The sequence below is a fragment of the Spermophilus citellus genome (assembly GCF_964194105.1).
Source record: "Spermophilus citellus genome assembly, chromosome: 4".
NCBI classification, from domain to species: Eukaryota; Metazoa; Chordata; class Mammalia; order Rodentia; family Sciuridae; genus Spermophilus; species Spermophilus citellus.
Genome location: NC_138185.1, coordinates 108,570,138 through 108,595,319, shown reverse-complemented (window position 1 = coordinate 108,595,319; position 25,182 = coordinate 108,570,138). Strand labels below are relative to the sequence as shown.

Here is a 25,182-nt window from a genome sequence, read left to right as displayed (position 1 = left end):
TCTTATACTGTTTATTTTGCATTGAAATTTTCTTCACTTTTTGCAAAATAAAATTAGCATGCCTTTTTTATTATTACCAAAAGCACATATGGGTGTTATACAACATTCAGTCAACACTGAAAAGTATAAAGAATCCCCCCTTCCCCCTTCCTAGTCAATGTAAAATCAGAGAGAACACTATAATTAGAGCAGGGAAAGCTTAATGTAAAGAATTATTAGTTAGCTGGGTAGTGCATGCCTGTAATCCCAGGGTTAGGGGGGCTGAGGCAGGAAGATTGTGTGTGAGTTCAAAGCCAGCCTTAGCAATTTAGCAAGGCTCTTAGCAATTTAGCGAGGCTCTAGCGATGCTCTAAGCATCTGTCTCTAAATACAATATAAAAAAGGGTTGGGGATATTGCTCAATGGTTAAGGGCCCCTGAGTTCAATCCCTGGTACCAAAAAAAAATTATTATAATAGATACCAGTTAATAAAAAGTACCAGTTAATTATATATAGACTACAAAAAACTTAACCAAAAGTCATATTCTGTTATATGATTATTTTTTCATATTAAATTACTGAAAGTTAAATTATTGGATTAAAACAGTTCTGCATCAGATTGGTAAAGAAGACCATCAGGTACATTATTTATTTATCTATCTTTAACAACTAAATTATTTTTCCTTTTGAGCATTTCTCAAGAATTAATGAAAAAGATACCACTTTTAAATGTCTTTTATCCAAGTCAAATATGGTCAGGTACTAATGTGGTTCCAGGAAGAATTTCTGTGACAACTGTAGCCTGATGAGGGAAGCTAATTGGCAAAAATGACACCTACTCTGACATCTCTTTAAAATAGCATATAGGATTTTTATGTGCTTACTTTTTTTTTTTTTTAAGAAAGAGTGAGAGAGAGGGAGAGAGAGAGAGAATTTTTAATATTTATTTTTTAGTATTTGGCGGACACAACATCTTTGTTTGTATGTGGTGCTGAGGATCGAACCCGGGCCGCACACATGCCAGGCGAGTGCGCTACCGCTTGAGCCACATCCCCAGCCCCTTATGTGCTTACTTTTGAAAATACAGGTGGAGTACTGTTATAAAGACAAAACATTAGAATTGCTTTTTTCTTTCTATGTTTGTTTGTGATCATACTCTTCCTCATTCATTGGAAATGGTTTAAGAACCATGTCACTTTCCCATCTTAGCAGAATGCCTGAGAACAATTACCAAATAAGATACTAGCAGAATCCGTGAGGTAGATGGGCTTATTTCTTTTTACTAATGGCAGTGACTTTTTTCTTTGTAAACTTTCTGGCTATCTTGATTGATGATGCTAGGAAGTCCCTAAATTAATCCTAATTGGGTTCTTCTCATCTTGGATGGTATAATAATTATAGTTATAGTGTGTGTGCTTTTTTTTCTTTTTGAGAACAATGTTTTATGGACTGCTGAAAATTTTTAGTGACCTTATCAGGAACTCAGGGATGTATTCATGATACATAGATAAGAAAGAAGATAAGGATCATGTTATTAGTTTTGTTTTTTATTTTGCTGTTTTGTGTGTGGGGGGGGTTACTTATTTATTTTTGAGGCAGGGTCTCACTTATAGTTCTGGAACTATAGGCACACATTACTGTGCCTGTCCTTTTTACTGCTTTGTTTTAATTTGCAAGATAAATGTTTATATGGGAAGGCTAAAAGAGGGACTGTAACAACTTATAAGATCTGATCTCTGCCTTTCTGGAATTTATATTATAGTGAAGAATGTAAAGAGATATATTACAACTTTAATACCAGTCCAGATTAGGTTTATTTTAAGTTTTATGGTACAAATAAAGCCACTACAATTCAGAAGAGAAGAATTCTGTGTGATCAGGGAATTTTTTTCATGTTAGATGTCCCCTTTGTAATAGGACTTGAATGTTCAGATTTTCAATTGTTGATTTAAAAGATGATCTGAATCAGCATGGAACTAGAACAGAGTACCTGTTTTTGAAAAAAGGTGGCCTATAAAGGCAGAAGAGGATCACAATGCTGTCGTAAGTTAGGTTTAATTAGAATGCAGGCTGGTTCAAAGAATGTTGTTATGAGACAATAGTGAGATGATAATAAGTACATGTACTAAACAAATGAATAAAGAGGGTTCTAATAAACACACACTAATGGTTTCTCTGAGTCAGATTATCAACTGATAGGATATTAAACACTGTTGTAGAGAAGTCAGAGATACTTCCAAGGTTTTATCTGGATGAGTGGAAGAATGATGATGCCTTTCAAATATAGAAAAGGAAGGTGAACTGAAGTGGAAGGGGCTCTCTACTTCTACTCAGGATGTAGAATATACAGAGAACTTTCCCTTTTCACCACAAGAAAAACTTAATAAGCTACAAAATCATAACTTCTCTCTTTTCAGAGAGGTGAGCTTGCAAAGCAACCTAGTAACAAATTCTAAAAAAAGGAAAAATGAAAAGGAATGTAGTTATTTGAATTATTTTACCTTTGGCATAGCACAAAATAAAGAAATGGCTACCAGGAAAGTTGGCAAGAAGAAAACATAAAAAAATTTAACTAATTTTTCAAGGCCAGTTATGGGCTAGTTCTAAGGATTCCACATTACAAAAGGGGTTCACATTTGCTTGCAGGTAGTTTTCCCTTGGGCTCCACAGAGTACTCCCAATTAAGAGAAGGGGCAAAGCAGGAAACTTCAGAAAATTATCTCTGTGGTCTAGGAATGAAGGAGGTGTTTGCCTGTTGGAAGACAGACACAGAGATCCTCCCATGTAAAACCTCTTTATTTCATAAGTTTCTGGAGAGAGAGTAGAAGTCAAACCTCTCTGCTCTTGTGGGGAGAAACTCTGGATATACAGGATAAAGGCAAAAGCTCATTGCTGCTAGGAAAAGAAGAGAAAACACTTTACCTCTGAAAGAGGTACAGAAAATCACTTTAGGCCTCAGCATCCTGTGCCTATATAAAAAAGAAGAGGTCTTCTACTACTGGGGGAAGAGTCAGAAACTCCCACCTAGGATCAACATAAATGCAAAGCAGACTTGGGCTGGCATAGGAAAAAGAACCCTAAGACCTACCTGAGATGGAGGCTGAACCCAACAGTAAGCATAGCAGTCTACCAGTAGAAGAATTTGAAATCTTTACTATAGGTAACTGTAATAACAGTAAAATCTCACACCAAGATCAGTTCCTGACTAGATTGTCTAAACTCTACCACACTAATAGTTTAACAAAAGAATAAGTCTGCCAGTATCTAAGTAAATAATACTTGCTGCTGTTCTGCACACCATATACTTCATTCAGTCAAAAATTAGTCTCAAAAAAAAAAAAAAAAAAAAAAGCAAAGGCTCATTAGAGATATTGGTCTGAAATTTTCTTTTTTTGATGTGTTTTTGCCTGGTTTTGGAATCAGGGTGGTATTGGCCTCATAGAATGAGTTTGGAAGAGCTGCCTTTTTTTTTTTTCTATTTCCTGAAATAAATTGAGGAGTATTGGTATTAGTTCTTCTTTAAAGGTTTTGTAGAACTCGGCTATATATCCATCCGGTCCTGGGCTTTTCTTGGTTCGTAGGCTTCTGATGGTATCTTCTATTTCATTGCTTGAAATTGATCCGTTTAAATTGTGTATCTCATCCTGATTCGATTTGGGCAAATCATATGACTCTAGAAATTTGTTGATGCTTTCGATATTTTCTATTTTATTGGAGTACAAATTTTCAAAACAATTTCTAATTTCTTCTGTATTTCTGCAGTGTCTGTTGTGATATTTCCTTTTCCATCATGTACGTTAGTAATTTGAGTTTTCTCTCTCTTCGTTAGCATGGCTAAGGGTCTGTCAACTTTATTTTTTCAAAGAACCAACTTTTTGTTCTGTCAGTTTTTTCAATTGTTTTTTGTTTGTTTGTTTCAATTTCATTGATTTCAGCTCTGATTTTAATTACTTCCTGTCTTCTGCTTTTGGTGTATATTTGTTCTTTTTCTAGGGCTTTGAGATGTAATGTTAAGTCATTTATTTATTGACTTTTTCTTGTTTTAATTCATGGCATGGATGCAATGAACTTTCCTCTTAGAACTGCCTTCATAGTGTCCCAGAGATTTCAATATGTTGTACTTGTGTTCTCATTCACCTCTAAAAAATTTTTAATCTCCTCCTTGATGTCTTCTGCAACCCATTGTTCATTCAGTAGCATAGTATTTAGTCTCCAGGTAGCTTTATTTCTTATTTTATCATTGATGTAAAAAAAGGCAAAGGTAAAAAGCTTACTCGTTATTGAGAAATAAAGCAATTAACAGAATCAAACTCAGATTTTGTGTCATCTGTATATAAAGGCAATAGAAAGATATTCATAGAAAATATACTATGCACATGATATTTCTTACATACCTTTCTTTTAAAAATTACTCATAGCGGGCTGGGGTTGTAGCTCAGTGGTAGAGCTCTTGTCTCACATGCATGAGGCACTGGGTTTGATCCTCAGCACCATATAAAAATAAGGGTATTGTGTCCATCTACAACTAAAAAAAATATTTTAAAAAAGTTACTCAGAGATGTGCTTTGACAGATTGTACAATGAATCAAGCCAGGCTCTGGTGGTGCTAGCAGCTCGGGAGGTGAGACAGGAGGATCTCAAGTTCAAAGCCAGCCTCAGCAATTTTGCAAGACTCTGTCTCTAAATAAAAAATGAAAAGGACTGGGATATGGCTCAGTGGTTAAGTACCTCTGGGTTCAATTCCTGGTACCTAAAATGAATCAAAACAAAGTAAAAAATAAAACAATACTGTTAACATCATGTAACAATTGCACTCCTTGTACTTACCTGAATGAGTTGAAAAGTTAGGTCCATATAAAATCTGCACACAAATGTTTTATAGGAGTTCTATTCTTAATTGCCAGAACTTGGAGCAACTAAGGCCTCCAGGCTGAAAATGGATAAACAAATGTAGGTACATTTATGAAATTGAATATTATTCATTGAATAGAGCATCTAAGATGGGACAAGTGTAATGTAACATTAGTAAATTTGAATCTTAAAGGAAAAGAGAATACAAACAGGACAAAGCAAATATTTTAATACATAATAGCTATGAGTTTAAAAACTTGAGATCAAATCACAGATCTAAAAAGAAAATCAGACAACCCTAGATGTACTAAAGACCAAAGTAGTATACTACTAGTAGTAGTGGTGGTGGTAGTGTAATAATAATAACAATGAAACAAAATACTCCTACATATCATAGACAAACTACTGGAAACTGAACATGATAAAGTCTTAAAAGTAGCCAGAAACTGACTACATACAGAGAAACAAAGATAAGCATTATAGCAGACTTTTTGCCAGAAATAAAATCCTTAAAGGAAAAAAAACAAACCTCATATACCCAGCAAAAGCATCTTGCAAAAATTAATGTGAAATAAAGACCTTTTTAGAACAGAAGCTGAGAAAATTCATTGCTAACAGGCTTGTACTAGAGGAAATGTTGAAGTTCTTCAGGCAGGAGTAGTGTGATACCTGATATATCGATTACTTGGAAGATCTTCACAAAGAAATAAAGCAAGTAAGAGTGGTGGTATTTTTTTTAAGTCAATATGATTTTTTTCCCTGACTTTTAGTTGTTTTAAGAAATAATTGACTGTTTACACAGGAGACTTTTTTCTGTAAAGAGCCAGATAATAAATAATTCAGACTTTATGGGCAAAACAGTCTGTGTCACTCCTTTTTAACTCAACTTTTGTAACATGAAGACATTCATATATTTCAAACCAGTTTGACTGTTCTGGTGAATCTTTATTTACAAAAACAAGTGTCAGGGATGAATTTTCAGATCTGAAATATAAGCAAAAATAGTTTATTATATATAAATTGTATGATAAAATTAGTATGTATCATATGACATAAAGAATTGAAAACTTGTGATTTGTAATATTCTTATACAACACATTATATAATATTATTTGAAGTAAACTGTGATAAGTTAAAGATGCATATTATGAACCTTAACAAAACTACTAAAAAATAGAACAAATAATAAAAGTACAGTGGAATCTTAAAAAATAATCGGAAAAAAGTTGGAAAAGATAAAAAGAAAAAAGAATTTATAAAAATGCAGTAGAATGAATTGGACATAACTTTTGTATGTTCATATATGAATACATGACTAGTGTAACTCTATATCATGTACAACCACAAGAATGGGAAGTTATACCCCATGGATGTATAATATGTCAAAATGCATTCTACTGCCGTGTATTACTTTAACACAAAAGAATAAATGAGGCCAAAAAAACCTCCCCAAAACTAACAGAGGATGGTAGATTATTTGAATCCCTCTGTATCACTTATTACATTAAAGGTAAATTTCTTTTTAAGGTAAATGGTTCTGTGCTGTAGAATAAATCTTAATAAATTTTGCCAGGATTTAAATCATAGAAAATGTCTTTAAAAACTAGAAACCAATAACATGTATCTGGGAAATTATACACTCTTCTAAATAATCTGTGTATCCAAGAAGAAATCATACAGGAAATTAGAAAATATTTAAAACTAAATGAAAATGAAAATGCAGCCCATCAAAATTTGTGGGATGCACTTCAAAGTATAGCTTTGAGAGAAGCTTTTGAAACCTAAGTTAAAAAGAAAAAATTAAATCTAAAGCAAACAGAAGAAGGAAATTATAAAGAACAGAAATAAGGAAATGTAAAACAAACACAATGAGAACATAAATTAAAACAAGAGCCTTTTTGTTTGGAAAAGACCAATTTAAATACATTTAACCAGACTGATGAAAAAAATAGAAGAACCCAGTTACCAATATCATTAGTGGAAGGGAAGATGTCACTGTGAATCCTATAGAATTTAAAAGGATATAAAGAGATATTATGAATAACTTTATGCAAGTAAATTCAAAAAGGAAGATAGTGGAACTGATTTGTTTAAGGAAACAAAATATCTATTAAGATGTATTGAGTTTGGGTTTCAGTAGAAAACAAGATGAAAATGTCTAGAACCACATAGCAGTCCATGCAAGAAACTCAAGAGATTGAAGAAGGAAATAAGTTTTGGTTTTGACAGACTTCAAACTTTTAAAGCAAACTTTTCTTTTCCCACAAATTCAGGTAGTTGAATATTATTTTATTTTCTTTTTTGTTTGTTTGTTTCTTTTTTAAAAAAAAATTTAATTTAATTTATTTATTTTAGTCACACATTATTTTCTTATAGCTAGAGAATATGGTGTCCTCATTAGTATTGTGGCATCTTTTATGCTATTAAAAATTGAAATCCCTTAACCTTATTCTTAGTAAATAGAGTCTATGATAGTATCTAGTCCTATTTCTCTGCTTTCAGAGGAATATTGGTTATCCAGAGTTCATATCCAAATACTTTCGTGAAAATCTTCATAGACACCATGTAATCTTGTGATCAGCTATTTGCCCTGTTTGTTTTTTCCCCCTTAAAAGTCAAGAAATTCCTTCTTTTATTATTATTCACAGTAGCTTTTGGCTAAAGATAATTGCTTTATGTTCAATTGAAGCTTTTCTTTTTTCTCTTTAGTACATTTTTAATTTTATTTTTTAGTTGTACTTGGACACAATACCTTTATATTTTATTTATTTTTATGAGGTGCTGAAGATCATACCCAGGGCCTTGCATGTGCTAGGCGAGCGCTCTACCACTGAGCCACAACCCCAGCCCTTTTTAGTACATTTTTTAAAAAAAAATTTAATTGCAGATGGACATTATACCTTTATTTATTTATCTTTATATGGTGCTGAAGATCGAACCCAGTGCCTCACCCATGCTAGGCAAGTGCTCTACCATTGAGCCACACCCTAGCCCCATCTTTAGTACATTTTTTAAAAAATTTTTTTTAATATTTACTTTTTTAGTTTTTGGCGGACACAACATCTTTGTTTGTATGTGGTGCTGAGGATCGAACCCGGGCCGTACGCATGCCAGGCGAGCACGCTACCGCTTGAGCCACATCCCCAGCCCTTTAGTACATTTTTAATGACTGTGAAATGGTCCATTAAGTAAAAGGTTCAAGTTTATTTAATCAGTCTATATTTAAATTGTTTCTAAGTTACATTATGATGATTACTTATTTGTAGAGCTCCCTTACATTTTGCAATTATTTTTCTTTGCTTAGGTTCTGTGAAGTGGGAAACATTGGGTTGAAGAATAGAATTAGACAGGATATCAAACCCAGGGCCTTGTGCCCACTAGGGCAAGCACTCTACTAAAGAGCCACACCCCAGCCTTTTATTTTTTATTTTATTTTGAGGCAGGATTTCTCTAAGTTGCTCTGGCTCGCTTTGAATTTGGCAGTCCTTCTGCCTCAGCTCTGTAGTACTTGAGATTACAGGTGTGTGCCACCATGCCCAGCATAAAAATCCTTACTCTTAACTATCATTCAGCACAGGTGGTTTTCCTTGAACCACTAATATTTTCTGTAGACTTATATCTCAACATCTTATTTTGTCTACGTAAAGATAGTGTGTGTTTTCTATTTTTTTTCTTTCACCACTTCTAGTTATTTCAATCATTTCTAATAGAACCTATTCTGTCATACAGGTTTGTATGTCTTATCTATAGTCACTGTTTTATGCATATTATAAGTAGCACTTCATTGTTTTTGAATGTATGATTGTGAATTGAAATTGCAAATTAATATGGATAGAAATAGGTATACATTACATGCATACATTACATAGCACATTGTATACATACAATACAAAGTACATGGACAATTGGTGATCTGGAAAAAATTATATAAAAATTTATATATTTACCTTATAAAAATAAAATATAATAGAGAGTTAAATGTAAACTTTTAATCAGAAATGATTAAAAGAGGATAGGGCTGGGGCGATAGCTCAGTTGGTAGAGCACTTATCTCACATACACAAGGCCTTGGGTTCTATCCCCAGCACCACAAAAAAAAAAAAAACAGAAAAGTGTGGCCATCTGCTTTTACTAAATATAAAAGGAAATAAGAAAAATTTGTCATTTTAGGATAATAAAGATGAAAATCTATATATCAAAAATAGCTAAATTAAAAAGGAGACAAACTAGGGAAAAATATACCAATAATTATTCTAAATATCACAAGAATTATTGTGAATGAAACAAGAATTTAGATAAATGGATATAAAAAATAGCGTAAGTATGCAACTCACAATAGAGTAAAAATAGACTATTTCTAGATATATAACAAACATTCCCCCTTTCAAAGATATAAAATTCAATGAAAATGTCATTCTTGCCCAATAATAAGGATTTTTTGTTTTTAAATGAACATGACTTTATAGGGGCTGCCTAGGGCGTGATTAGGTTTGTATCTTCACTCTTACTGAAAGTGTAATTTTTTATGTTCTTTATCAAAACCATTTAACAATTAGATCTTAAAAATTAATTTAGACTCAGCCCATTAATTGTTCTTTTTAGGAGTTTTTCCTAAGGAAGGAATCAATGATGTGGATAAAGACTATTAATATCAGTATTAGCAATTTTAAAAGAAAAGAAGAAAAACGATAAAGAGGATAAAAAGGGGAAAGAATACGAAATGACTTTAATGTCCCCAAACACAGGAAGTTATTAAAATAATTATAGTACAACCTTGTGATGGAAAACTTATTAGGCCATTAAAAATCATGTGTTTGAATACTTTTAATGATACCAGAAAAATCTTAGGATATAATTTCAAGTAGAAAAGTAAGATACGGGGCTGGAGATGTGGCTCAAGTGGTAGCGCGCTCGCCTGGCATGCGTGCGGCCCGGGTTCGATCCTCAGCACCACATACCAACAAAGATGTTGTGTCCGCCGAGAACTAAAAAATAAATATTAAAAATTCTCTCTCTCTCTCTCTCCTCTCTCACTCTCTCTTTAAAAAAAAAAAAGAAAAGTAAGATACAAAATTATATATATCAAATAATCTGAATTTAGGGGCCAGGGTTGTGGCTCAGTGGTAGAGCGCTTGTCAAACATGCTTGAGGCACTGGGTTTGATCCCGGTACCACATAAAAATAAACAAAGGTATTGTGTCCATCTACAACTAAAAAAATATTTTAAAAAAATAATCTGAATTTAGTTTTTTAAAATAATATTTATTTTTTAGGTGTAAGTTGCACACAATGCCTTTATTTTATTTACTTATTTTTATGTGGTGCTGAGGATCAAACCCAGGGCCTCGCACATGCTAGTCGAGTGCTCTACCACTGAGCCACAGCCCCAGCCCCTGAATTTAATTTTTTAAAAATTACCTGTGCACATTTGGAGATTCTCATACCAAAATGCCAACATCAGTTAGTTTTCTTTGGGTATTCATATTTTCTCAGTGTTCTAAAATACCATATATTATGTATATATAAACTGGTTTATATATATATTCAGTCTATTCATTCAGTAGAAGTTTTTCTTCTTTTAAATACTAAACTCACCTTTCAATCAATACTGAAATGTAGAAAAGCCACTCAGACACATGTGGATTTCTTTCTTCCAGTAACATCATAGGAAAGAGTTTGTGAACAACTTCTTTCACAGGAGAGTTGTGTTGTATTGCAGAAAGTAAGTAGAGCCATGTGCAATCTGAAAAAGGAATGATGAAAATTGGGCTGCTTTGAGCCTTTTTCCCTCTGTATTTATTGGCATTGTAAATCCCCAAGACAGGAATATAATGTGTACATGTGAATTTCCCAAATCTTTTTGACCATGGAAAGTCCCTGGTTGTTGTTTAGCAGATCTATTAATATTTTAAATATTTCAACATTGTTTAATGTTGAAAGTATCTGAACAACTTTGACGGTTTCACTTCTGTAGGAGTTGTCTGATTCCTACCTGAAGAGTGGCTGTATGTATCAGCCTGCTGGAACATTATTTGAACTTTCATAATAATAGATAAAATATATAAAACATTTGTATCACATTACCAGAAAACTGAATTTCTAACCAAATGGGTAAATAGAATTTGAGAAGTTTTGTTTCAAACATACTTTCTTAAATCAAAACACTGTTGATGTAATTAACAGTAACTGTTGATTTTAGATCTTGTGTCTTTTAAAATATTCATAAATAAACATAAACAGTATTTTTGTTTGCCATTTTAAATTAATATTGCCTGTTTTTAATAATTATCTATTGAGTAATATTTTCAAAACATATACATTTAAGTTGTTGCAGCTATGTTAAGAGTAGTAAAAATTAAGCGGAAATACTGTATTTTTTGTCCATTAATTTTATTTGTCTTTCTTCCTGTCAGGGTAAATTTAAAAATAGACTCATAAATAATTGTTTTAAGACTGGAAAAAAAAACCACAGAAATAGTTTTTTTATGTATGTTCTTTCAAACCAAGTCTAATGATTTTCAGTTTTTTTAGTTCCAATAGTGGAAGAAGAGTTGATTAAAAGGGAGTAATGTGAACTTGTTTTTAGTGAAGGAAATCCACACTTCACCAGTAGATTAAATGACTTCTAGGATATTATGGCCATGGTTGATAAGAAAACATATTGGGCATCACTTTTTTTTTAGACAGATAACATTTGTAAAAAATTCCATATAGTATCTGAGGTTAACATTGAATAATAGATTTTCTGGAATAAGTGACTAATGGCCTGGCATGAGTAAAAGTTGGCTAGATAGCAGGAAATTATTAGTCATTAGTGGAATATTTTAAATCTGAAGCACTAGGATATGTAATAGTGTTGGTGTTAATGAAAGGATAAATTCTAATTGGTTATTTTGGTTTTTTGTGACAGTAATTATAACTTTAGGCAAAATTTTACTCAAGATAACTGGTAAATTTGACTTCTTAGTCAGAAATTTCATGTCTAAAAACTTTCTAAAATTGAAAATGCATCTAATGCTAATGCCTGGGTTCTAGTTCTTGTCTACTATTAACTTACTGAGTGATTGGATCAGATATTGAAATTTTGTGATTTTTTTTTTATGAAATTAGTGAATTAAATTATCTTTTAGGTTCTTCTCACTTCAAATACTGTGTTAATTTTAGTTAATTTATAAACAAGCATTTATATTATAGAAAATGTTTCAAAACATTTTTAATGTAAGATATTGAAATAAAATATATTATTTACAGTCAGAATGAAACATTTCCAGTTAATAATTTTATGATATCCTATTGTAACATGTGTAATGAAACAAACCTTATGCTTTAAGTCTGCCATATTAGATTCATGTCCTATCCCCACTGTAGGTGAGGTGATTAATCTGAGCATCCATTTTCTTATCTATAAACGCTAATCTCTGCACAGCACACCTCTGAGAGGCAAATAAAATAATAGTATGTAAAGTGTTCTGTTAATTTTAAGTACTCTGTAACTTTAATATAATACTAATTTGGGGCTGCAGTTGTAGTTCAGTGGTAGAGTGCTTGCCTAGCAAGTCTGAGGTATTGGACTTGATCCTCAGGACCATATTTAAAAAAACAAATACAAGTAATAAAATACAATAACAAAAAAAAATTTAAAAAAGATAATAGTAATTTGAAATTGCAAGCCAAAACACTTAAGAGAATCCAGTACTCTGCATTACAGTAAATAAAAATGAAGGTAAAAGGCTAACTTCTTAAAACAAAGCTTGAAGTTTTTTTTAAATTAAATTACAAAAATTCGCTTGATATTCATTTAGATAATTTAAATTTGCAAAACAAGAAGATAATCGTATATGACCAGATTGTAAGGCATCTGAAATGGACTGGTAAAACTAAACTTGCACTGAAATATTTTAAAATAAACACAATACATGTTCATTTCAAAAATAACAATGTATAATTGACTGATGTAAAAGTAAATTGACTGAGGTAAAAGTAAATTTACTTTTTAACTCTTTTTCAATCTCTCTTTTTACATGTAGCTCTTGTTGAACATTTTCTATGAATTTATTTATTTAGTAATAATTTTGTCTGCTCTACAAAATTATTCATTTGTTGGGCTGAGTGTAGTGTTGAAATAACTAACAAGCAGAGATGATTCTCTGCCCTCATGAAACTTATATTCTATTAGGGTAGACAGACAATAAACAAGTAAATGTGTAAGCAAAATATTGTGGGTTTTATATCTACTTCAAAGAAATATAAAAAGAAGAAAGCTCTGATGAAGAATCATCAAGGATAGAGCAGGAGTTATTTTAAATAGGGTAAACAGAGAGGGCCTTGTCAGAGTGGTGTTATTTGAGGATCTTCCTGAAGGAATAGCAGGAATTTGAAAATGTGTTTTATACATTCACATACATATACACATTCATATATAACTTAGCAGAAGTTAGCTATTTTTCTGACTTCATGATTAACCAGTATTTGTGGGCACAACAGTACTTAGAGGTGTAACTCTTTTTTTTTTTAAATTTCTCTAGTGGGCACAACAGTACTTAGAGGTGTAACTCTTTTTTTTTTTTAATTGCTCTATAACTCATCAGATTAGACCATGAAGAGACTTGCTTTTGAATTCCTTAAAGAAGTGTAATTTTTTGAAATGCAATTAAAAATAATTTAACATTCATGTACCCTTTTATCAAACAGTTTTATTCATAATCAGTTATCTTGAAGATATAGTTAGCAAGTAACTAAAGATTCACATGCTAGACTAGCATAAATCAGGAAACAACCAATAAGGGGTACTAGTTACATGCATGAAAACAATGAAATACTAAGTAAGTGTTAAAAATAAAAAGGTAGATACATGTATGGAAAAATTTGCAGGTTATTAAAGCAACTTGCAAAATAGTGTTCTGATTTCCTTTTTGAAAAAGATGAGAGGAAAGGATATAGATGGCTTTACAAGTCTCACAAGGCTACACTGCACAATAATCTCTTAATGATGATTGTGTCTGAGAAATGGGGTTAGAAAAATCTGAAGAGTGGGAAGAAAGGACAAGAAATAAATGTAAAATAAAACTATTAGAAATTAAACTTGAAATATGTGAATGTGTACATTGATTTCTACGTTTTTTCAAGGCAGTTTAAAGTCTCGTGGGTTTTTTTCTCAAAACAAAATGCTGTGGAAGAAGAAAAAACAGGGTAAGAATATTTGGTAACTATTTCCAAATGTTCTTTGTTACAGAATTTTTTTTTCCTGAAAGATGAATCATGTGATTCAAATGCTAAGGTGGTTAAATATAATTTATTAAAATATTTAAAACATTTTTTAAACCAAGTATTTTATTGGGTCATATGCTATGTAACAGTTATGTGGCAGAGACTGTGCTATATATAGGCTCTTAGGGGAGATGACATAAAATCATAAACTCTAGTTAGGATAGACCTTAGAAATCTGATTACTTAGTTTAGCTGATCTGGAGACTCAGGAAAGTGACTTGCCTTAAAACTAGTTAGCATGAAAGTCAGGACTTAGGTTTTCAATTTCAAAACTTACTGTACTGAGCAAGTTTGATATTTCCAAGAGAAAAATAACTTATGTTCTCTTTTTTCCTTTTATGTTCTTTTAATTTCAAATTCATTCTCTCAAGTCAGTATTATAGTCATACTTATTGACAAGGTGGGTCAGATATCTCATTTTGCAAGTGTACACATGCATGTATCGAACCAAAGACAATCCTAGTTAACACCTGCCATCCCAGCATAATTACCCAAAGTACCTTCTTTCAATCTCAGAAGTATTGGGGTATGGATAGTATTGCATAGTCACCCCAGCTATTGCCAATTTATTGAATCTGAAAGGTTATACAGCCAAGTTAGAGATTTTAGACTATGAATCTAAATCACTATAATGCAAGCTGTGCTGAATGCCAAAGTGCCACCTTAATTCTCAATGGGAAAAAAATAATTTCTGTCAGATTTGACAGACAAGAAAGATTTTTTGAACTATGTAGCATTAGAGCCAAGTCCAGAAAGTTGTGTAGATTCTAAACTAGTTAGGTTACATCAAGATGGAAAAAGGATTTGTCTCAGATGTGATAAGTAGAAAGGCCCAAAGTCCATTTGGAGAATAGCAGACAGATGCTGAGAGCCACAGCCAGTCGGAATGTACCCTGGCATTTTGCCAGAAGTAATGGTTGAGAGGCAGCCATTAAGATGATGATAATTAAGTTAAGCTGTCTATAATTGCTGTGACTGGATGATGCTGGATTGAAACAGGCTGTGTATTCAATTGTATATAGACCCCTGCTGTCCACCTCCAGTGCCCGATACTTTGGAGTTCTCCAGCGGGGATTCCTGGGGAGTTCCAGTGGAGGGAGTTCCGGTTGGTGTGTGGTGTCCCTGGAAGGGCCGTGTGGGTGGCGTTGGGTGGGGGGTTCAGAAATGAAGTTTGTTCCTGCTTGAGTGGCTCCTGATTTGTGCCCAGCCAGACTGCGGCAGGCAGCTCAGTTTACTAGTATTCAGAGAAGTATGAGTACCGTAATATACAGCAGGAAGGTGTGTATAGGCCACTTTATTTAATACCAGATCAGAGTGTTGGGATTTGTCAAGTAGTTAGGACCTCAGCAGATTTCATGTATGTGAGGAAAAAAGTAGCACTTTAAGAGGATTAATGTAGTGGAGGTGTGCTGAGTGGTTACAAAGAGGAAAATTAGGACTTTGTGATACCTGATTTGGTACAAAATTCAGATTGGTGTGATGTTGAAAACCCTCAACTAAGTTGTAGCACTGGAGAGACATTTTATCCTTTAAAGGCTTATAAATGGAAAATATTTAGTAAGTGTTGGATAAATGGTCTATGAGAGAAAGTAGGACCAGGGCTAGTGCTTGCCTAGCATGTGTGAAGCACTGGGTTGGATTCTCAGCACCGCATATAAATAAATTAAATAAAGGCCCACTTACAACTAAAAAATATAAGTTAAAAAAAAAAAGAAGGACCAGATTTGTGGTTAATTGAATGTTTAGTGTAAGAGAGAAGAAAAGTTTAGAGTTGTATGCTAAGTAGAAATAGACTCTAGGGGCTGGGGTTGTGGCTCAGCAGTAGAGCACTCGCCTAGCATGTTTGAGGGCTGGGTTCTATCCTCAACACCACATAAAAACAAATAAATAAAATGAAGGTATTGTGTCTGACTACAACTAAAATACACACACACATATATGTATGTATATAAAAGAAATAGACTCTATAAAAATCTAAGGTTATAATCTTTAATCTTTTTAGGTTAAGAAAGTTTGTCTCCATTACCCTTGAGCTATATTACAATGAATACTTGTTTTTAGATAGCTTTGGTGAGCTAGATAGAAAGTCTTAATCTGTTTAATCTTAAACATTAATTTTATTTTTGCCAAAAGTCATGGATTTTTAAGACCCAGAACTTTTGAAGTCCAAATAATAATTTAGTCCTCAATGATAATTTTTAGTGTTCGGCTGTTAAATAGAAGTCCCACAGATGCCCTTTTCTGGACACAAATATAGATTTAGAACTTATCAGAGAGCAAGCTTGAATTTGAATTTGATAGTATTATTTCAATATAAAGAAAGACTACATTATGCAGTGCCAAAACACCAGAAGGAGAATAGTATGTCTGAATATCTTTTGATTGGTAACTATATTTAAAAGATGCTAAATTATACAATAATGTCATAGTTGGCACAATATCATTTGGACCTGAAAGACATCACTGACAATCTGTCTGCTTACAAACTTGATTTCAGATAGTTTTGATGCTGGATCAGTATGTTTTTCATTTTAGATTATAGTGATGTTAGCACTGAGAATATATACCAATTTATATAGGCTTATGAGACCATCAGAGATAAAAAGTATAATATATAGTATTTGATATGCATATTGAGAAATGTTTTTCTTTAGCATTACATTTTAAATACTACTCTGCTTCATAAGTACTGTAATATTGTCCTAATATTTTGGCTGCATGCATATTTTGGGGGGCAAGGGATTCCTGGGATTGAACTCGGGCACACTTAACCACTGAGCCACATTCCCAGCCCTATTTTGTATTTGTATTTTATTTAGAGACAGGGTCTCTCTGAGTTGCTTAGCACTTCGCTGTTGGCTGAGGACAACTTTGAACTCCCAGTCCTCCTGCCTCAGCTTGGCTTACAGGCATCTACCACTACACCCAGCTGCATGCATATTTTTAAACAACCTTTATTTGGTACCAGAATTATTTTCTGAATTTCCCCCTTATGTTTTTTAGCATTGTAGAACCCAATTGGTTAAATGAATGTGAGACACGTTTTAGCTGGATCCCAGATTAGTGATGGTTTTCTCTTAATTTTTAGAGTTTCTTTTTATTTCATTCTTATAAATGTGAGTAGTTGTTGTTTCCTTTAAAGTAGTTTGTTAAAGAACTTGATTGGGACTATTTGAATTTCATTGCATTTTGTATAATCTGAAGAAATAAAAGCTGCTAGAATTTGGGTTTCTGGATCAGAATCTCAAAAATGTTACTGCTCTTTCTCAACTACATCATAGAAAGTTGGCTGTGGTTAAAGTTAATGAAAATTATTAAACATTGAAGCAAAATTAGTTTTTCCTTTTTATTGGTCTAAATGAGAAATGATCAGAATTACCTTTATAAATTTTGTCTTCCAACTTTTCTCTGGGGTGTTGGGATCTTACTGGGAAGACAGCAGTTTGGTTGAGGATGAAAGGGGAGGAGGCCCTCTTTATTTTGCACTCACTGCTATGGTAGGTGCGTCATTAACATCTGGCACACCTTTTTTAATGAGTGCTTTTGATGTCAGGAAAAAGTCAGATGATTTCCTTAAAATTGAAACATCCTTCCTGCACACAAGAATGGGAGGAGTATTTTGTGTTCATTTTATTTTATAACTTCCTTCAATTGTTTATATAAGTCATTTGTTTAAACCAGTAGTTCACTGCAAGGGCTGCTTATCACAATGCACACGTTCTAAGAACTCCCCGATAAACTGTATTCCTATGTTAGTTTTTTTTTTTTCTCTACCTTTGAGAGCTGTTTCCTAAGCGAAGGAGCTCTGAAGTCTGTAGGATCATCATTTGCAACTGTTAATTCCTTCCATTGAAATTATTTGAATACTCAAAATAGCCTTGGCTATTATGAGTTTATGTCCCATTGCATTCTGTCCCTAACAAGTTTTCTAGATAGTTATTCAGCAACTGTGCTGATGGACATTTCAGGTATTGGGGTACTTTTGAATTGCTTTATTTTGGAAGTAAATATGCTATGTTCTAAAAACCAAGGAGAATGGGTACCAAATTCATAAGCACCAACTTCAATTGGGACTTTGATTGCTAAGAAATGCCATTATATTTTTGAGGTCTACTCCCTGTTGCCCTACCTTCATGCCCCTCAAACCTATAATTCCCTTACTTCAGCAGGTGACCCTGCATTTCTTAATTCATTGAAAATTGATATTTTTGATCTAACACATGGTCAGTTTTTGGTGGTGGTTTTCTTGGTGGTGTTTTCCACACATTACAGCTTATCAGTATCAGATCAAACTTGTTAATTGTCTTATTAAAATTCTATAGAGCTTTGCCTTATTTTTATCTATCTAATCTGTCAGCTTTTAAGAAAATATTACTAATAAGGTATTATGCAGATTTTTTTGATTCTAGAATTTCTATTATTGCTTTAAATATTCAGAAGCCATGTTGTTATTGCTTTAGGAGTTATGACTTATCTTCCTGTTGGATTATTATGATTCACCAAATCAAAAACACCATGAATTACAAGAAGCAACCTGATTTCAGAGATGTTAAAAATGTGAAAAAGTACATACCAGAATCAAGAAAACAAAATATGGTATTTGCTTTAGCAGCAAGAAACATTTTTTTTTGTTTTGTTATAAACACAATAAATTTTATGTATTTTTATGTGGTGCTGAGGCTCGAACCTAGTGCCTCATACATGTTAGGCTCTACCACTGAGCCACGACCCCAGCCCAAAGCACTCATTTTTGTCTTGGTTAATTGTTGTTACCTTCAACCCTTTTTTTATCCATTGGCATTTCTATACTTTTTATTTGGGTTAGGGATATAGCTTGATGGTATGCCATTTGCCTAGTCTGTGTAACACCTTGTCATCCTGGTTATCCTAGCAACTTGAGAGACTGAGACAGGAGGATTACAAGTTCAAGGCTAGCTGAACAACTTATAAGACCTGTCTCAAAACAAAATTTTAGAAAGGACTGGGAATGGAGCTCAGTGGTAGAACACTTGCCTAGTTTATGTAAATGTCTGGGTTCAGCCCCCAGTACTGAAAAAAAGAAAATTTTTTAAATGCAAATTTAGCCTTATTTTATTTCTAGCAGCTCTTCAAGTTAATCCTGATCTCTTTCCCCTCACCAGACAATGCAAAAACTTCAAGTTTTTGCGGCCTTCTTGGTCATATGCAATGTTTCCCTGCAAACTATATTCTCTACTTTCTTGGATTCATTGTTTTTCATTTACTTTTCTTGATTAACTCTTGTAGTAATCACAGCCCCTCAGAAAGGGGTGAGAAGTAAATTTCCATGACTTTGCTTGTCTGAAAATACTTTCATAGTATTTTCGTATTTACTTCACATACTTTCAAAGTATGTGATGGCTTTGCTTGCCATCACATACTTTCATTATCTTTCGGCATGTTAAGAGTCAGTGTTTGTTTGTTTTAGGTTGACTTCTTTGGTTTCTGAAAGCTTTCAAAACTTTTATTTCCTTTAGAACTCTGAAATTCCACAGCATGGATTTCTTTTCTCCATCCCCACCTGATATTATCCAGTATTGAGTGGTCCCTTTAAATTTAAAGACTTACGTCTGTTTAAGTCCAAAAAAATTTTTATGATGTTTTCTGTAGTTTCAGTGTTATTCTTAAATGTAGATTTAAAAAATATTTATCATACTTGGTCTTCTCTGAGCTTCCTGGATCTGTGGTTAGATTCTTAGTCATTATTATTTTAAATATTTCTTCTGCTATATTCTTTGTTCTCCTGCTGATGTTTCACTTAGTATATATCTGACCCTTTGATATTGTCCCACAGTTTTGGGGTGTACTATTTTTTAAAATCTTTTTTCTCTTTTCACTTCAGGAAGTTCTGTTCACCTGTCTTCAAGTTGACCATGTCTTCCCTCAACCATATTGAACCTACTAATGAGTCTATCTAGAGGCATTCTTCATTTCTGTTACTAGGTTTGGTCTGTAGCATTTGCTTCTTTCTCCTTATTAACCTACTTATTTCTTTAGAGCCTTTAGCATATTAGTCATTTTGTTTCAAAATCCCTGTCATATAATTTCAACATCTGTGTCATAGCTCCATTTTGTTCTGGTTGTTTCGTCTTGACTGGGTGGTGGTGGTGGTTGTTCCTCACCTTTTAATGTGCCTTGTAATTTCTTGTTGAAAGTTGACCATCTTGTATTGGGTAATAGGAATTGAGATCAATGGACTTTTAGTGTTAAGACTCATCTTTATCTAGTTGGAAGTTGGGTTGTGGTTAGTTTTTGTTATGGTTGTAGATGCCAGAGGCTTCAGGTTTCTCCACTGTACTTGGCCTTTTGTCTCTGCTTTTTACTTTGGCACTTTTCGGGTGTGCTGATCTTTAGAAAGAAGGAACCTTTCTCCTGCAGCTCTTTCAGCTGTTATTCACTATTATAGTTGAGCCCTCTTTGTTCCTCTCTCCCACAAACGAACTCCACTGTGGAGAGCTTGAATCATGGCTTCTGATTCCCTCATGGCTTTGTTTGTGCTGGGAACAAAGGTGCAGGTCAAGATGGCCCAGTTGCTATGGTGACACCTGGCCAGAGGAGGCTACTTGTGAAGGCGAACAGCTGTATCAGTCGAAACCTTGAGTTCAGGCACCAACTCCCAGAGATGGAGAATTCTAGGCATAACAAGATGACCTCAGTGTCTCACAAGTTTCACTGTGACCTTCAAATTGCCTGCTTTGCTGAAGCTTTTCCACAAATAACCTTTGGATGACAAAACCTATATAATACCATGCTGAGTCATACTCCATCAGAGTTTGGCTGCCCACCCGCCACAGCTTTTTTTCTCTAAACGTGTCTATTTTTCTTTTTCTTCATTCCCCTCTGGTTTCTGAATTAACAACCAAGCAGGTTGTGGCACTCCACACCTTCTATAATCTTTTTAAGTCTCAGGTGTCTGGTGGGCCTGTGTCTCATTGCTGTGGTCTTCACAAGTGTTTCTCCAGTAGAATAATATTTTCCTCCACCTCCTACTCCCTTCCCTACCTATACTGTTCCCAGCCCCATTTCTTTCTTTTTTTTTTTTTCCCTTGAAGTTGTGTTTTCTTCTGTGGGATGTTGGTATTTCTTTCCCATCACTCCTATGTGAAACAGAAAAGCTGAAGGAAGTTGGAGGGGCAGAGAATTCCTGTCCTCCCATCAAGAAAGATTTCAAGAGTTGGGCTCTGGGAAAGGCTCTGGGCATGTTTCTTAGTGGTTCTTCTTTCCTTCCCCTGCCAAACATAGGAGGGATTCTTATCTTTTTGTGTGTGTGTGTGTGTGTGTGTGTGTGTGTGTGCGCGCCAAGGATTAAACCTAGGGGTGCTTTACCACTGAGCCATATCCCCAGCCCTTTTTTATATTTTATTTAGAGACATGGTCTTGCTGACTTGCTGAGGTTGGCTTTGAATTGCAATCCTCCTACCTCTGCCTCCCTACACTCTGAGATTACAGGCATGCACCACTGTGCCCAGCAGGAGGGAATCTTTTGGATCCTCATGATGAAAATGTGGTGGAGTTCCTGGAAGGAAGACACTTTAGAAATATAGGGTCACCCCTAAGATGAGGCCCCCAGGATTTCTCATTCTCACACGAGACACATTCAATCTCCAACAATCCATCAAAATTACCAATTAAGTGTCCATGTCAGTTTATGACTCCAGTGGCTTCTGCTTTCACATAGCAGATCTGTTGTGATATGTCACATGTGCCTGTCTCCAGATTTCAGAGTAACAGTTTGCTGTGTAATTTCAGTTCTCTAATGTGTCCAATAAAAGTCATTCATTTTCAGATTGTGCAGTTGTTTGTTTTGTTTGTTTTCTTTGCCATAAGAATGAAAATGATGACTTTAAATCTTTTACATGTCAAGATTGAAACCAGACATCTTTCACTGATATTTTTAATTTCCAAGTTCTCTACAATTTTTTTTTAGCGGTTTATTCTAGTTTTATGGCATTTTAGTCTTTGATGTCAAAGTTCACCTGTTTGCTTATTTACTCTTGTTTCCTTGATTTTTATTTCTCCTGTTGTCTTTTGCAAAAATAATAATTCCATTATGTGAATTTGGATGGTTCTGCTTTCTATACAATTTATCTTTGCTTATCCCTGTTTACCTGTTCTTGACCAATAAAAAATGTGTTTATGGAAATTTGCTGCAAATTCTCTTTTTGAGGAAAGAGAAAGGTTTTAGCCCAAGAGTAAAACAAAGGTGTCTTGGAGCCCATATGATCTTATATGAGCAGAAGAGGAAATGTCCTCAGCTCAGATATGATAAAATAGTTTTTTACTTAATTAACCATGTATTGAGTAACCTGCCCAAGGTCACAAATTAATATATCTGTTGAAGCCAGGCATGGTGGGTGCATGCCTATAATCCTAGTGGCTCAGGAGCCTGAGGCAGGAGGATCACAAGTTCAAAGCCAGTCTCCGCAACTTAGTGAGACCCTAAACAACTTAACGTCTCAAAATAAAAAGGGCTGGGGATGTAGGTCAGTGGGTGAGTGTCTCTTGATTCAATCCTCAAATCGCTGGTACCCCCATACACACATACACACACACACACACTATATAAAACCATGTGTGGTTATTTATAATATATAGTTTATATATGTATATCATATATAATACACACACACACACATATATATATATATATATATATAAGCTGGGATATATATGAGCCTCTTCTGTCTGACTTACAGGAAAACAGGTGCTTTAAACACTGTAATATTATGGATGTAAAGCCTCTAACCTACCAAGCTCAATCCACTTCAATTCCTCGCTCTTTTTACACTTTAAGTTGTTTTGGTTCTATCAGTACCAAAACCTGTGTGTTTCAAGGCATAGTTTTCAATGCCACGTAAGCACTTTCTACTTGATGTAAACATTATATGATGCATACAATTCTTCCTTATTAAACTGTAAGATCACTGTAAAAAGAGTGTGTTCATCATTTTGTCATTTGTATCATTTATCTTTAGAATTGCTAGCATAGCTAAACATGTACCATCTTAATAAATAGTAATAAACAATAAGTATATTAGTATAATATCTGTCTTTAAAAATGCGTTCTCTTAAATCAGTTTTTAATATTTGTGTGAATTTTATTTAAATATGAGCAAGGAATCCTGAGCATATCTCTTTTGATTTTGCTTTGGGAACTAATAATTATGATTATCAAGGAAACAGCAAATGGTTTTAGAATTCATTAGATAGGGATTTCTTATTATACTTGCATTAATAAAGGTATCTGAATATGCATGAAAATTTCAAGGAGATTTGGGAGTAATTTGCATGCTAACTAAACATTTTGATTTCTCCTTCTAGAAGTTAAATAATATTGATTATAATATGGAAGGTGATTCCCAAATCAAAAGTAGGCATCATATTATTGTTTCTGTCACATAAAACTTGAAGGAAAATAGCAAATATGTCAAGTCTTGAAACTCATGTCAAAATTTCAAAAGCAATTTGATTATAATGTATTTTTCTTTTAAATAATATACAACAAAGAAATTTCTGTCATTTCAAATAAGTGCTATGTTAAACATGGGATCTCTGAAATTTATTAGCAAGACTTTTTTTCAGAAAATCAGAATCTTAGAATTATAAGTTTCTCTAATTATTATCTTTATGATAACCTTTACTATTTTTCAGTGATAGGCAATTATTTTTTATAGGATTTCCCATTCTATTTACAGAACTTTACATTTGAGAATTGCTCTTTATTTTAAATTAAAATCTGCCTCTGTTTTCTAAAGCTTTTTTCCTGTTATACTTTAAACTTGCAGAACTCCTAAAGTCTTAAGATTTTCACACCAACACCCATGACAGCTATTATAGCTTATCCAAGAGGATGGGATAGAGTATACAAATTGGGGCCATAGCTATTTCTTTGTATGAGTCTCATGAAAGCAGATGTTTAGAAATTAGATTGTGACAATGTAAGAAGATGCCAATTCTCAATCATCACCAATGTGTATCATTACTCCTCTGCTTTAGTTTTCTTTAATTCAGAATCATATTTTAAATTTGGGACTAGTGATGAATTTTATTAGTTTGCAAAGGAGGAAGAAATCTGTCTTAGCTTCTACCTTATGAACTTCAGTGAACTATGATTAGTCTGTTGAAAGACAACATTTGGAACCACTAGTGTATAGCCTGAACTCATTGTAACTGCCATGTATGTTCAGTGGCTCCCTTACATGATTGATTACTCTCAGGAGCAAATTATATGTAGCTCTCTTCACATTCTGTAATTTTTTTACTTTTAATAAAGTGCTGTTATTAATAGTCAAGTATAACTGTTGTTTCCCCATTGAGTTTAAATGCTTCATTTGAATCTCTTTAATCTTGTTTTATTGAACTCTCCTTGTTTTGCTGTGCCTCTCAGAAAATTTTTTATTGCTTTCTTTGAACTTTTTGCAGTGGGGAAAAATGGGAATTGCTCTATTAGAGTTGTGGAGTAGGACCCAGTAGAGAAATTTTGAGGATGAATACTGAATACTTGAATGTTCATACATACATTTTAATGATAACTTTAGAATGGGACAAGAATCTATAGCAATTTTGATTGATTGTACAATGGTAATTATAGAATAGTTTATCTCTGCTTCTCATATTGTGAAGACATTGACTGATAGATGCAATCTGAAATGCCAGGATGCTTTAATACTTAGTTTTTTATTGTTGATGTTTGTTTTTTGTTTTCCCAAATCAGACTTAAGGTAAGAATGGAGGTAGACAAGAAAGAACTACTGAAATGCAGAGAAATTATTGAGCTTTTTCAGTTTATGATACTTCACTTACCAATGGGACAGCTCTTTGTTTTTATTCTTGCAGTGGTGATGGTCTTTAGCCTGGCCATTTCTACATTCATTCCTGGCATCCAGGATAGGATTAGAAGTGTTACCTGTAGCCACAGAGCAATTTTTTCTTTTGTTAAAAAATCCAGAGTGCAAGTTGGTCCTTATTAGCGCCAATCATTGAGTGCTTCATTAATTTTAACCAGGAGCCAATTAGATTGTCAATAGTATAATTGAGTTGGGAATGAAGAACCAACTTGTTTGAATT

General features: G+C 33.6%; 1 protein-coding gene across 8 annotated transcripts in view; it reads left to right on the top strand.

Moving 5' to 3' along the window:
- The window catches only part of NEO1 (neogenin 1), a 229,106-nt gene that overhangs the window by 126,552 nt on the left and 77,372 nt on the right, over window positions 1–25,182 (top strand). The gene's annotated exons all lie outside the window — the stretch shown is intronic.